Genomic DNA, 15,942 nt, shown 5'->3' with positions numbered 1-15,942 from the left:
CTTTTTATAAATGTAACAGTTTGCCACCAGAAGCAAATTAAAATAAAAAGGTGTTTTGTTTTTTTTTAAAGAAAGATCCCATCTATGCTGTTGTATGGAAAGAGAGTATAAGCCCATAAGCCCAAATAATAGATAGACTACACTGGTTAAGGGATCATGTGGTGCAATGAAATTTGGAGATGGTCTTTGATTAAGAACTGTTAATGGGAAATAGAGAAATGAATATGTTGCTATAACATGGAACTGTTTGGAAATGTTTGAAACTGCATGACTTGTCAAGAATTGAGATGTGAGGGATAATAGGGCATATAAATCAGAAAGACCCCGTTTTCTGTCTTGAGAACATAAGGGTTAAATGGTTGCATTTACTGATATGAAGAAATTTTTTAACAAGTTTCTAAGAGAACAGTATTGTGTGATGAGGTTTTAGGCATGGTAAATTTGAGTTATCCACCAGAAATCCAATTGAAGGTGTTGTAAATCAGTCCTTGGATATATTCCCAGCAAAATCTTGCTCAGCAGAAGATGACTATATATTATTTCAACAATCACTCTAACTGAATTGTAAGACTCACTGAGAAATCTCTCATCTTAATATTTGTTTCCAGAATCTCTGCTTGAAACACAGATTTTGCTAAATCACAAATTTGAGACTAACAGGATGTTAAGAAAACGGGACAGCATTACATTTACGAAGACACTATACATACATGTGTACTTCCTTTGACCTACAGTTAGTATGCCGCAGTGCAGCAGGGCTCAGTGAGTTTTTCTCTACTGGCTGCTATGTAAACAGGAAGTTGTAGCACATGTAATTTCTATATTTTAATGTAGAAATAATAGTGCTTGAGACTTCACTTTTGATGATAATATGAAAAAGCCCCATGGATCTACTATCCAATAAAACTAGCAATACAACTGAAAAAAATATTCAAGAAAGCAAGCAAACAAACCAGAAACTCTTCAAAGAAAATTGTCCTAAGGGCATGGAACAAATAAAGAAACATTTACTTAAAATGATAAAATTTGATAAGGACAGAAATGATTGATCTCATTTGAATAAAATTACATTTTTTTCTTATTTCATCCTCCTAGCTCAGTTTGATGGGAATTCTATCTTTAGAAGGAATAAATAAAAAGATGGGGTTTACTCTCCTGTCATTTACTTAACTCTTGCTGGAATGGACCACCATTATTTACCATGCTCTTTAATTTTTGGATGAACAAGTTTAACCACTTGGGGGCACTGTTCAGATATTAAGTGCTCATGTCTTCCCTCATCTTTCATGCACAGATAGAGGCTCTGCTCTTGCTATCCCAGGCTGATGGCAACTCAAGGACCTTGATTTGGTTTGCTCTGGCTTGCTCATGGGGCAGAAATTCCATTAAGGAAAAGCAAGGAAGGACTATCATAGGCTATTGCTCTATCAAGTGTCCTAAGTAGGAGATCAATGTGTTGATTGGAGAGTGAGACGATTCAAGATAAAAGAAAGCTCTGAGACTCTCCCCAAAGGAGTTGGCGTTATTTGAAACAGTGTGTGTGGAAAGCTGAAGCCTAAGTGTGCTGTAAAAAACATTAGCCCCTCTTTATTAGGGGCAACTAAAACTACAGTCCTCATTGTTCAGCAGAGAACAGAGAATGATACATGGAAAGGTCTCCTGGGCTAGGGAAAAAAAAAAAAAAAAAAAAAAAAAAAAAAAACACAGACTAGATGAAAAATTTTATACTTGCATGAGACTGGCCTGGACACCCTGAATATATGTTACACTTGTGTAGTTTGGTCCTCTTGTGGGAATCCTAACAGTGGGAATGGGGGCTGCCTCTGACGCTTACTGGCTTTTGGGACACTTCTCCTCATACTGGATTGCCTTGCCCAGCATTAATACATGAAAAGGGGTTAGTCTTACTGCAACTTAATATGCTGTGTTATATTGCTATCCATGGGAGACCTGCTTCTTCCTGAACAGAAATGGAGGAGGAGTAGATTGGGGGGTAGGAACAGAGGCAGGTAATGGGGAGGAGAAACTGTGGCTGGGGTGTAAAATAAAATAAATAAATGATAAGTAAAATGAAAGCAGCTAATTATTAGTCCAATCTCACTTCTAGGTGTAATACTATGAGTTCAGACAGTTTAACAGAGACATCTAGGAAAAATGGCGGTAAAAAAAAAAAAAAAAAAAGCCCCGCAGATATCATTGCCATCTTGGGTGACTGTACACATGCTCAAAGATGAGCTCTCTGAGTGCCCTCAGGGTGGGAGACAGACTCGAGGGGTAGAACACAGGGAACTCGTAAGACAATCCAAGCAAAATGAAAATTAGTGCGTTCATGAGAATTAACTCACTGTGGTAAGGTGAACTCACTCACATTAGCATTGCATTTTTCTAGTCATGAGTATGAAGCCCTAAGGCTTAAAGCACTGCCCATTATGCCCGGCAACCCAACACTACTATGTTGAGAATAACATTCAAATTTAAGCACTTTGGGGAGACATGTTCTAACCCCTAGCAATCAGCCCCTGATTAACAAAGTTAAGGACTTATCACGATATAAAACATATTCATTGTGTTTAACGGGTCTTAAGTTGTTCTGGGATTTATTGACTCAGTAGCTCAGTATAGCACAACTATTTGAATCAAATATGGCTAATATTCAAGGTAAGATTTGTCCTCAAGTACATATCACTTTGTCTCTGTGCCTGTAAAGTTAAAACAAATATAACACACACAATAATAAAATGCAGTGACATTATCAGTATAAAACATGAAGCTGAGATTGGAGGAGTATAGTTCTGTTTCTTTTTGCTTAATAGCAGGAAGACTCAAAGTTAGTTAAAGGTAGAATCTGATAAATATTCAGACTTAAACTACTCCTCTTCCTATGGAACATCTATCATTCTGTCCTCCATCTATCTATTCTTTTCATGACTGCCAATGTCTATATTTAATCTATCAATCAACATCTAAGTACTGACTATTATATGCTTAAAATTATAAAACAGTACCTAGGGGCTGGCAAGATTTTTCGGTGTGTGAAGTCGCATGCCACGACACCTGATGACCTGAGTTCAAGTTCCAGAACATACATGGTCCTAGTAGAAAGCAGTGTTTCTCCATTGTTCCTGCTTCAATCTCATCCTTTAATTCCTATCCTCGCTTTTCTCAGTGAACGACCATGATCTGGAAATGTAAGAAACATAAATCCTTTCATCTTCTAAGTTGGTTTCGGTCAGAGTGTTTACATAGCAATGTAAAGGAAACTGGAACAAATACAGTGGAAGGAGAGAACTGACTCCTTCATGCTTTCTCCCGATCTACATAGATATGTTGTAGCATATGCATGTCCCTTCCCCATGCACAGTAAATGCAAAAACATAAAAAAAATAATTTAAAAAGACAGTTGGCTATTTGTAAACAACACTGATATTGGATGTTTTTATATAGGGACATAATATTATTTTAATGAAGTCTTCTAATACTTTTCTGAATTAATCTCTTTTTTTGGCTTAAATGCAGTTTTTAAATTTTTGCATTACATTCTTTCTAAATAAAACTGAAAATTATACAGTCAGCTTTACTCAGTAAATTTTATGTATCAACTTGGCTATTCTGTGGTGCAACTTTGTGAGAGCTCACAAAGAAAGAGGGGGTCTGTCTCTGTGTTATGCTTGGCCTGAAAGCTGCAGCATTGGTTGCTGGGATTTCTTGCTCCTTACATAAACTTCCCTGTAGATTTGGTTTTTCAATCTACAATCACATGAGTCAATTCATTAGACTCCTTTGTTTCAAACTTAACATAGATATGTCTGAATGAAGGTATATATTATATGCATATATTGCAAGTGTATATATAGATTTCGAATATATTGTTTATAAATGTACTTTTATACTTTTTATGTTATGTTCCTACACACACACACACACACACACACACACATTTATATTTGAGAAATCTGACTAAAATAGGTTGCTATGAAGAATTTTCTTCTCTATAGAGTCTGAAATTCATTAATTAATTTGAATATTAAGTATACCCATGGAAGCAAATCTTTTATTAGTGCATTAAGAAACTTTAAATAAAAAAATTTTCAAGACGAACACTGGATAGCTTTAGGAATTTTTGAATATTAAATGTAAAACTGGTTCAAAGAATGAGTTATAAATAGTACTAATAAAGCTATTCAATAACATATTAATGACTTTTATCTTAGACAATATTTATTAGGATAATTTATTGAAACAAATAATGATTTTTTATCTATTAAAATGTAAATATTAATTAATGTATTTTATTTAAAGCTTATTTTTATTCTCACAATATTTTTTCTTTTTATTCTTTAAATTTTTTATTCATTTTACATAACAACCACAGATCGCCCTCTCATCCCTCCTCCTGCTCCCCTCTCCTCCACCTTCCCCCACCCTCCACCTCCATCCCCTTCTCCAAAAGGGTAAGTCCTCCCATGGGAAAGACGGCAAAGCCTGAAACATTCAGTTGAGGTAGGTCCAAGCCCCTCCCCCTGCCTCAAGCCTGAATAAGGTGTTTGATCATAGGTAATGGATCCAGAAAGTCAGTTTATGCACCATGGATAGATCCTGATCACACTGCCAGGGGCCCCTCAAACAGACCCACCTACACAACTGTCTCCCATATGCAGAGGTTCTAGTCCAGTCCCATGCAGATTTCACAAACTGTGGGTTTGAAGTTTGTCAGTTACTATGATCTTGGTTCAGTGGTCTCTGTAGAATTCTCCATTTTGATATTGCCCCCCTTGCTCATATAATCCCTCTTCCCTCTCTTCGACTGGGCTCCTGGAGCTCGGCCTGGTGCTTGGTTGTGGATCTCTGCATCTGTTTCCCTCAGTTATTGGATGAAGGCTCTACAGTTAGGGCATTCATAAGTCTATTGCCAGGATAGGCCAGTTCAGGCACCCTCTTCACTATTGCTAGAAGTCTAATCTGGGTCGTCCTTGTGGATTCCTGGGAATTATTAAATAACTCAGTGAATTTTTATGGATCTGTAGAGATTATATTTCTGGAAGTTTTATCACATGAGCCTGAGACCTTTGAATTTTCTATTTTTTTCACAGTAACTTTGATCATCTGTGGGCTGAAGCTATTGCATATATTAAAATGTGAAAATCTTTTTTGAAGCATCCAAAGCATAATTCTTTTTGTTTATTAATTGTTTTACAGCTTGACTCTCTCCTTCATCCTCTCCTCTGCCACTCCCCCATCAACCCACCCCTCCTCTATAAGGCAGGCCTCTCTTGGTTTTCAGCAAAGCATGGCATACCAAGCCATAAGATCAAGCACCTCTCCCTGTATTCATGCTGGGTAAGGCAATCCAGAGGAATAGGTTTCCAAGAGCCAGTCAAAGCACAGGAGACAGCCCTTGCCCCCAGAGTTAGGAGCACTACATATAGACCAAACCACACAACTGTCATATGTATGCAGAAGGCCTAAGTTTGTCCCATGCAGGCTTCCTGGCTGCTCATTCAGAGTCTGTGAGCTCCTATGAGCCAGGTTAGTGGTTTCTGTGAGTTTTTCTGTGATGTTAATGACCCCCTGTTTCCTATAATCCCCCCACTCTTCTCAGCAGGATTTCCTGAGAGGGGCCCAATATTTGGCAGTGGGTCTCTGAATCTGCTTCCACCAGTCACTAGATGAAGGCTCTCCAATGACAATGAGAATAGTCACCAATCCAATCACGGGCTACAAAGCATAATTGTTTATTTTAATATTTTAGGTTATTGTGCTGAAAATTGAAAAAAATAAAAGTAACTTAAAATTGAATATAATTGATCAATGATTTGCTATTATACAACATTAGGTTCATGAACACAGGAATAAACAATTGAAATATATTCTAAATAATTTGATTTTGAAAAGGGTACTGATGCAGGAGGATTACAATGTATGAGGCCAACTATAGTCATATATTATAGTTGAAGGGTTTGTTAATGTTTCTTTTAATGTATTTCCTCAGCTTAATCAACTAACCAAATTTAGAACCCCTGAGCATTTAGGTATTACCCTTATATCTATAATCATGTGTTTCAAACACATATATGTGCTTCCCATTCTCTATCATTCTTCATCATACAACAACAAAACAAAACAAAACAAAACCACAACAAAAACAACAAAAAACACTGGCTGGATGGGGGTGGTATATGCCTTTAATCCCACTCGGGAGGCAGAGCCAGGCAGATCTCTGTGAGTTCCAGGCCAGCCTGGTCCACAGAGTGAGTTTTAGGACAGGCACCAAAGCTACACAGAGAAACTCTGTCTCAAAAAAAACCAACCAAACAAACAAATAATAAAATAAAAAAAACACTGTTAAAGACACACAAGTATATTTATTTTGATGATTGTAGCATACATATATATTTGCTTTTTTTTTTTTTAACATGGTTTTACCTGAAGAATCACTACACTGAAAAGCAGTACAATTTGTTTAAATTTCATTATTATCTTGAGGAGTATGCATGTTTAATTGTGTGCAGCTAGAAGGTAAAGGGCAGCTTTGCTGTCCAGTCTAATTTCTTCTTGCATTGTTGCTCGGATTACTCAGGCTATCAAGCTTATATTGCAAGTACTTTAACAGTACCACTAAGTTTTCTTGCTGACCCAATAGAGCAATTTTAGTTTTTGAAAGAAACTGTATTCTTTGGGGTCACATTGGGAAAGCAAAGTCCTTAAGATTTATAAAGAATTGTATTATCAATCTACTGCTATATAGCATAGTTCATTGCTTAACCTCAGTCAATTCTCATGCATGCATTTTGGGGAAGAGTCAGTGCAGAAATGCTGTGTATAATCCATGCTGCATCCTATGCGTGTACTGGAAGCTAAATGATCCTTCAGGATAATTTGCCTATATGTACTCTGACAGCTTTCATATGTATTCTGGCTTTCATAGAAGTGAATAACTGCAGTGGTGTAGTAGGAGCCTTGGCTTATTTACTTCTGCACATTTGAACACTAAGAACAAATATCACAAGAATACAAATAAAGTCCATATCATTTCAGTGACACAGAGTCACAAAACATAAGATTTCTCAGTGCTGTATCCCACCACCTCTAAGAGTAATTGCATCGCCAGTCATAAGCAGAGTATCAGATATGGGAAATATGATAGAGACTGTTTTTCTAGGAAATTTAGTTGTCCTCAGTGGCCCTTAGGAACAAAGAAATTAATATTGTACCTATGTGTAAAATCTATGTTTCTCTTCTTCCACTACACAAGAGGTGTCTTAGTAGATCTTTAGTTCAATTGCTACAACTTTATCAGGTGCAGACAAGCTTCATCAGGTGGATTTTTTTTCAGCGTGGCTCTTTGAATATTCATATCCATTAGAAAGACAATCAACTAAAGATTATCCTAAGTTATTCCTCTAGATTCTACACACAACAGTAAGTAGGTGCTGGATAGCCAAAGTAGATGCTCCTGTATATAAAAATAGAAGTTACCTAGTAGTGACATAGTCCCAGAAATTCTGAAATCAAGCTTGATCTATGTTGCAAGTGCAGGATTATTCCTTCATGTCAGTTGAGGCAAAATTCCAAGCACTTGATTTATGCTCTGAGTTACCCTCTCTTTCAAATCTACCCTGATTTATAACTAATTGTTCTTTAGAATGGGTTATTGTTCTCATATATTAAGGTATCAAGAGATTTAGTCTCAGTTTCCTTTCTTTTTTCCATTTTTCATGCTAATAATATTTCTATTATAACAATTTTCTTCACCATTTGGAGAGATTCATCTGCATCTTATTAGATTCATCTCATTATATGTAAATCACACTCACAGATGTTTAACAGAATAGTGTAATGCAAACATACTATTTCCTGAAGCACTATTGTTTCACAGAGATGGTCTCTAAGGAATACCCTTGAGGATGTTAGAAGCACTCTGTCTGTGGGTATTTTACAGTACCAATGGTCTCTCAAAATACTCTTCAAATTTCTTTCTCCAGTTGTTTATTTTCCCTCTTATTTTGAGAATCTTTTTGCTGCGTAGAAAGCCTAAAAAAACTTATTTGTTTAACATACTAAGTTTCATTCTCATTACATTTTGCAACTTATATTTCAGAGTGAGAAATTAGGTGCCAATTAATGTCCTTATTGGAAATATATTGTTAGGATATCACAACCTGTACCTATTATCTTGTTGTTTAATGAAACATCCAAAATTAGTAGGCTGAAACTATTGTAATTCTCAGGTTTTAGAGCATAGTATGATAGCCACTTATATACATTTTCCATATCATGTCAGGTGTTATTATTCAATAAGGGGCTGTAGGAATCATTGCAAGCTGACTTATCTATGCTGTGGGAGAGTTTTCATTCTTGCCTTCTTAAAAGTAGGAGTTTAGTTGAAAGACACAGACATTTTAACTAGAAGTTTAAAGCAATCACTCCAAAAAAAATTAGAGTGATCTGTCCCTAAGGTGTGTTGTAGTGGTATGGATACTTCTATGGTTAGCAACTGAGCTTTGCCTTATTACAGGAATGTTCTCCAGGAGTGTTAAGTTGGGTTAATTTCTCATTCTTTCTTGGTTACAGATCTCAAGAGTAATGGTACAATTTACTTGGAATGGAACAATCTTGGATTAGAAGAACAATCCAGTGTAGACAATTTCAATAATTCTTGGGAACAGGATGCTCTTCAGTGTGTTAGTATAGGATTGTCTTTGACCCCTTGGGTATAAAATTCAGGTTGCATGACTTCCTGAGGTTCCTCAGCCACAGTGAAAGTTATCACTGTGTACAACAAATAAAACTTCATTTTCCCTGGCTATTTTCTTGATCCCCGAGGGACAAGATTACAATACATGCTAGGTTTCTGATGATATCCCTTGTTTCCCATCAGTAAGTTATAAAACAACTTTCTTTAATTCCTTACGTGTATAGGTGGTCTGCCTCAGTAGACTCATACAAGTTGTTGAACAAAACAAAGTAAATTTGCTTCACACACAACATGTGCATTTCAGGAGCAAAGATCTCAAGAAAGTGATGAGAAAACACAGGAAAATTTAATAATTTACCACAGAAATTATAAACCCTACTGAAATTAAGCAGCAATTTAAAAAAAAACTTTAACTGACAGGAGTCCAGGGCCAGATGAATTCAGGGCAGAATTCTGCCAGAACTACAAAGAACTAATGCTGATGCTCCTCAGATTATTTCACAAAATAAAAGCTGAACAAACATTTCTAAATTCCTTTCATGAAACCATTAATAGCTTAGTACAAAAATTACACAAAGATGCCACACAAAAGAAAATTATAAACCAAGTCCATTATGAGCATAGCTAAAAAAATTCTCAGTAAACTTCTAATCCAAGTTCAAGAATGTATCAAAAAGATTGTATATCATGATCAAGGTGGCTTCAACCCAGAAATGCAGGCATGGTTCTACATACATAACCCACCACATAAACATACTAAAAGATGGAAATCACATTACCATTTCATTAGATGCAGAAAAGGTCTGTGACAAAATCCACCATCCCTTCATAATGTTCCCTAGAGAGGCTAGGGAAAAGGGATATACCTCAACATAATAAAGGCAGTTTACAGCAAGCAAACAGTCAATATCATTCTAAATGGAGAGAAAAATAACATTTACATTAAAATCAAGAACATGGAAAGGATGTCCACTCTCTCCATGCCCATTCAATATAATGTTCAAAGACTTATGTAGAGCAGTAAGACAATGGATGAAGATCAGGGGAATACAAATAGGAAAAAAAGACATCAAAGTATCCTTATTTGCAGAATTGTTTTTATTTGCAGAAATGATTTTGTACATAAAAGACACAAAAGGCTTCACCAGGAAAATTCTACTGCTAAGAAATAATTTTAATTAAATAATGTGCTGCAAAATTAAATCAGTAGCTGTCTTACATACAAATGGCAATTATACTATACAAGAAATCAGGAAAACACTATCTTTCACAAAATCCTTAAAAATAAAATATCTTGTAATAACTCTAATCAAGCAAGTGAAAGACTTGAAGAAAAATATATAAAAACATCAAGGAAGCAAATTAAGATTCCAGAAGATGGAAAGATCACTTGTACTCATCTATCTGTATGATTAATATTGTGAAATGGCCATGCTACCAAAGCAAATCCATAGGTTGAGTGTCATCATCATCAAAATTACAAAATAATTCTTCATATAAATTGAAAATAATAATATTAACTTTATATGGAAACATACACACAGTCACACACACATACACACCAAAACAAAAACAGAAATAAAAGCTAATAATCCTGAATAATAAACATACTTCTTTGGGTGTACCCAAGAAATCATGTAGCACCATTATTCCATCACTCAGTCACTATAAGATGTTATAAATATATTCTGGTGTTCAAGATTTCAGTGTGATGCACAGTACTCAAAACTTTGGGGAAGAGCATCATTGTGAAAAGCACATTCTAAGATTAAATAGGATAGTTAAAGTAGTAATGTTAACCTCTATAAAGTCCAATCCATCACAAGAAAATATTAGAGAAATAAAACCTTGAATGGCTGTGGAAAGAGCCCAGATGAAACTCTGGAAGTGAGAATTTGATGTTCACAGTTGTTACTGATATCATTGTTATGTGAGTTTTCCTTAGGGGTATTCTATTCACTTCAGACAGAGGAGGCAATGACAGACCAAAGAAATAAGATTCCATTTGTGTTCAGATTGTGAACTGCTGAGTTCATTGGGATATTTAAAGTAGCATAAGAGGAGGATTACCTAAGAAATATGGATGACAGGGCAGCTTCTTCAACAAAACACCTCACCCAACATGGGTGACTGTGGTGATACATTGTGTACCCTAATAAACTTACCTGAGGATCAGAAGACAGAGCCAGCCACTAGTTTAGACAGAGGCCAGAAAGTGGTGGCACACACCCTTAATCCTATTACTCAGGAGGCAGAGATCCCTCTGAATCTCTGCGAGTTCAAGGCCACCCAGGAAACAGAGCCAGGCAATGGTGGCACATACCTTTAATCCCAGTCCTGGGAAGCACACAGGCCTTTAATCCCAGGAAGTGATGGCAGGACAGAGAAAGGCATATAGGCATGAGGGAACAGGAACTCATGCTCTTTTTAGACTGAGGATTTCATAGATGCAAGAAATTGTGACTGGCTTGCTCTGCTTCTCTGATCTTTCAGCTCTCACCCCAATGTCTGGCTCCAGGTTTTTTATTAAAAGACCTTTTAAGATTCATGTTATAGGTGACAGCTGAGAGAACCACATCATTGGAGTTCCCTGTGCAGTTTACAGGCACTGGAGAATCTCTCCACTCAGCAGTTACTCACCCCTTACATAACTTTTCAAAGGGTCCTTGTGAGTCTTGTGAGTTCCATGAACCTGCTGAGTGGTGTGTCCTTTGAGTTTCATGGCCCTCCTGAGCCTCCCTGCTCCAGGATGCACTATTTCAACCTGAGGGAAACTGTTATGTAACACCCACCAATCTGAGATGCTGAGTTGTTGTTCTATTCACTGACTCAGGACAATCCTTTATGAATCATCTTGCATGGACTTTTTCTTGCTCTCCATTCAGAAAGATCAACAGTCCAGGTGATAACTACATGCAGAACAGAGGAGAATGAGGACAAATTTGGAATACCTGAGTTTGAGTATGTCACTCAAAAAAGCTGCAGTATCTTTCATCATGCCATTGTTTTTTTCTTCCATGTTCTAATGCTCGCACAATTTGTTCTTACAGAGCTTTAGAAATTTAATTTCATCTAACAGATTTTCCACAGTGTATTATGCAAGACTAGTGACTTTTGTGATGCTCTTCTTAAAGAGGTGAAGATCTAAACATTACATGGGCTTCTCCGCAAACTTTATACTCATGTTTCTCTAACAGCTCAAGGATGGGTAGATCAGAGGCTACCTAGACAGAAGTCTTTGTGATAACAATAGTCTGATATGCAGTTTCTCAAGAAACAATGCAATTCTAAAACAAGAATCCAGCATCTTCAAATGATAACAAAGTTTAGTTAATTGTTTTAACTATACTATCTTGAGAAGAAATATGTGGAACATATATCATTTCCAAATATGAGACATGGTTAAAGTTTGCATTAAAAATTCAGCTCACCCACTGATTCCCTAAGAACATCAAGTTATTTTATGCATGTAATATTTTTCAGACAATTATTTATTTTAAATTTCATATAAATTAAAATATGTTTATTAATAAACCACAATAAAGTGATTGTAGTCAATTTTATATATTCCAACATATTAAACATTATTTATAGTGAGTTTGAAAACTCTATTTTACATATTTTGTTTTCTTATTACAAAGAAGAATCATTAACACATGTTAGTAATTTTGTCCTTTATGATGTATGTAGGACCCATCAAAGTACATAGAGTTATGGAGCATGTAATTTGCATTAAATTTACTTACCTTACTCTCTCTTTTTATAGTTGGTCACACATTTTACTAATCAGTTAAAAGTAAAAGACCATATGGTGTAAACTATTCTGAGATCATCATGTACATTTCCCACAATCCGTCATCTACCGCATTAAAATTAGACTTGGTGTTTTATTTTGAGAAATGCAGAAGAATATTTAACATAGAATGAGCAATTTTGTGACATAAGCATATCCATTTCTTTCAATGAAAAATTACAGATGGTTGAAATCTAAACTGTACCAAAATTGGAAATGATAATTTATTTTTCTTTGCATTCATACTTTTATGGATATGTTATTTGTTTTCTTTCACCATTTTGTATTTTCCTCTTCATGTGTATTTTGAAATAACCACTCTTCAATTTTACTGACTAGTCTGTTTATTGATTTTGATCAGTTGTTTTAAATTTCATTTCCTTTAAATTTTATTCTAGTTTTATACTTAGAGAAATTTGTACATGTACAAAATAATCTGCAATGACCATATCTAGTCAATCTTTCCCCTTCAACTCTCCTATATCTACTCCAACATATTTCTGATGAAGTCAAGACAAAAATCTAGCTTGGTTGGGAAGATGCTCTTTAGGCTCACCCCTTAATGAGTAGGTATTTGCAATTGGTATCTACTGCATTTTATTGATTTTATTTTTATATTACATTTTTTTGAAATTACAATGTAATCACATAATTTCTTCCCCAAAAGTCTCCTTGCTCTCTTTCAAATTCATTACCTCTTTTGAAAATTGATGCTACTTGTGCATGTATGTGTGTATTCATGTATGTGTGTATTTGTATACACATATATATTCCTAAATGCACCCTGGTCATTCTGTACAATGTTATTTTCATGTATGTCTTAAGGGCTGATGATTTAGTATTGGATAACCAATGGGTTATTTTTCCCTGGGGAAGATTGTTTCTCCCACTTTCAGCATTACTTAGTTGCCTGTAGCTCTTTGTATAGGGTGGAGGCCTGGTGGGCTTTCCTCATCCACTTTGGCATACTTATTGTTGCTTTCTTTGATTAGCACATGCGTAGAGAGTCATGTTAGGGAGACTCTATGGGTGTTGATTCAGACACACTCTCACAGCAAATTCCCTGACCCTATGGCTCTTACAAAATCTTACCACTGCTCCTGTTCTGCCTTAGGCGTGAGAGTTGTTTTGTAGATGTATCCATTGGGACTGGGCTCAACAACTTTGCATTTTGATTAGTTGTGTTTTTCTGTAATGTTCTCTATCTGTTGCTAAGAGACACTTCCTTATACTTACCTGTGAATATAAGGACAAATAATTAGAATAGTTAGAAATTATATTGATTTAGTAAAGTGGCAGTTATAGGTTTTCCTTCAAGACTCATGACCTCATTAGCCCTGGATAGTTGGCTGTATTTCTTGTAGCAGACTTGGTTTCCTTCTTGTTGAGTAGGTCTTATGACCAATTGGAGAGCTGTTGGTTAGCACTAAGGTATGTGTGTCTTAGAATTATTGTGATATTGGCTTTATTTTTAAGCTTTTAAAAATATTTAAATCTCTATTATATTTCTATAATAAACCTTGAACTATTTTCCTGTTCTTTCTTTGTATTCCTTGAATTTCTATAGAATAGGCTTTTAAAATTCTGCATTCAAGATATTATACTAGCCACCATTTATTCCCAGCATTAGACTTTATTTCATCTGCTTGATGTGGTTCTGAAAGTTTGTGATATGAGGCACTGTGATGTGTGATGATATCTGTGCATTGAAGCATTAGAAACTTACTCTCATATTTGAATTCTGGGTTGCTTTGGGCCTGTCCCTCTACAAATTCCAAGCAGGCCATTTCTCCTGTTCTCTGAGCTGTGGTCATTGATACTATGAAAGCACTAAGTGTACCTTAAATCTGAATTTGAGCATCTGTGGTTGATGTGTTGAAGACACCTCAGGCTCAAGTTTGGTTTTAAATACACAATTTATATGACGGTCAGAATTGGTTTGGGGAGTACAGAGAAAGATTATCTTATTGTTGCTTTGTTGACATGTTTCAACCTGGAGTCTAAATGGAACCAGATGGCTTCTTTACAGTAATCATTTTGTAGACAGGTGTCATGAGGTTATGTGCAGCATTGGGCTTCTCCAGCTGGATGTAACACCAAAGTCCAAACTATCATGTTGCCTATTTTCCTATCTTCTCCAAGTGGACAAGGACATTCTCTGTTCTACTGCCTTGGCAGATGAAGAAGGAAGAAGACAGGCAGGCCCCTGGCTTGTTTGGTCTTGGAAATTCTGTGTTGTCCTTGGTCCTCATAGCCCACTGATATAAAGGTAGAACAGAGGCAGACCAAGACCATTTTGCCACTTGCTTGCTACTGGAGTCTTTTTATGGTCCACTATTACTGCATTTGGTTAGTGTTTGGAATACAACACAAGTTCATGTCATTGAAGCTGTAAGACCTGTCTATATGTATGAGGGTTCTGTCTTCAGGCATTGGCCTAGGAACAGTTGTCAAGGAGGTCTACCTAGTGTTTAGTCTCACCATGCCTAACTCCAAGAAGGATTTTCCAGGTAAATACCTGCTTTAATGTCTCTATATTATCTGTAGCCAGGGGAGTCTTACTTTGCACTGAAGTTCACCAGCTTGGTGGATAAATAGTAGAGGTCATTCTTTTACTAAGCTGAAATCTTATGGATTAAAATTCCAAGCCTCAGAAACTAGTTTAGTCATATCACCATGTGCCAGTGATGGGAGTTGTTAGCACATGACTACGACCTGGAGAAGTTCCAGCTTTTATCTAAGTTTTATCTTAAGAAAGTTTATTTTTAAATTACTTTGATCATGTAATATATTTTGATTATATTTTTCTCCACCCTCAACTCCTACAATGTCCTCCCAACCTTCCTACCTTCCCAACTTCATGTTCCCTCTTCCTCCAATAAAATGAAAAACATCAAAACCAAAACAAAAAAATCAAAACAAGCAACCAACAAGCTAAAGCAAAACAAAGCAAGCAAGCAAACAACCACACAACAAAATGAAACAAAAGTCCTCCATCACAAATCAATCCAAATATGGAGTCCCTTTTTTTTTTTTGCGGAACTACGCCTGGACATAGGATCTGCCCTGGAGTGTGGTCGATATACCCAGGCACAGCCTATTGAAGAAAATAGGCTTTCTCATTTCAAACAGGTATAAATGGCAGATAGCCTCTTGGTTAGGGTTGGGGCTTTGTGTCTACTGCCTCTTCTCAGTGCTGACATTTTATCTGGTTTGGACCTGTTTAGTTCTTCTGAGTTTTGTTACAGTTTCTTTGACATCATATATGTATCAGTTCAGTTTTGTGTGGAAGATGCTGTTTATTCAAAGTCAACTACCACCATTTGTTCATACAGTCTCTGTGTTTCCTGTTCCACATATACTTCTGAGACTCGAAGGAAGGAGTTTGATGAAGACATTCTGTTTAGCTCCTCTCTCTTTACATTGTGAAGCTGTGGTTCTCTGTGTTAATTCT

The sequence above is a fragment of the Peromyscus leucopus genome, chromosome 15 (assembly GCF_004664715.2).
Source record: "Peromyscus leucopus breed LL Stock chromosome 15, UCI_PerLeu_2.1, whole genome shotgun sequence".
NCBI lineage: Eukaryota > Metazoa > Chordata > Mammalia > Rodentia > Cricetidae > Peromyscus > Peromyscus leucopus.
This window is presented reverse-complemented; position numbering follows the sequence as displayed.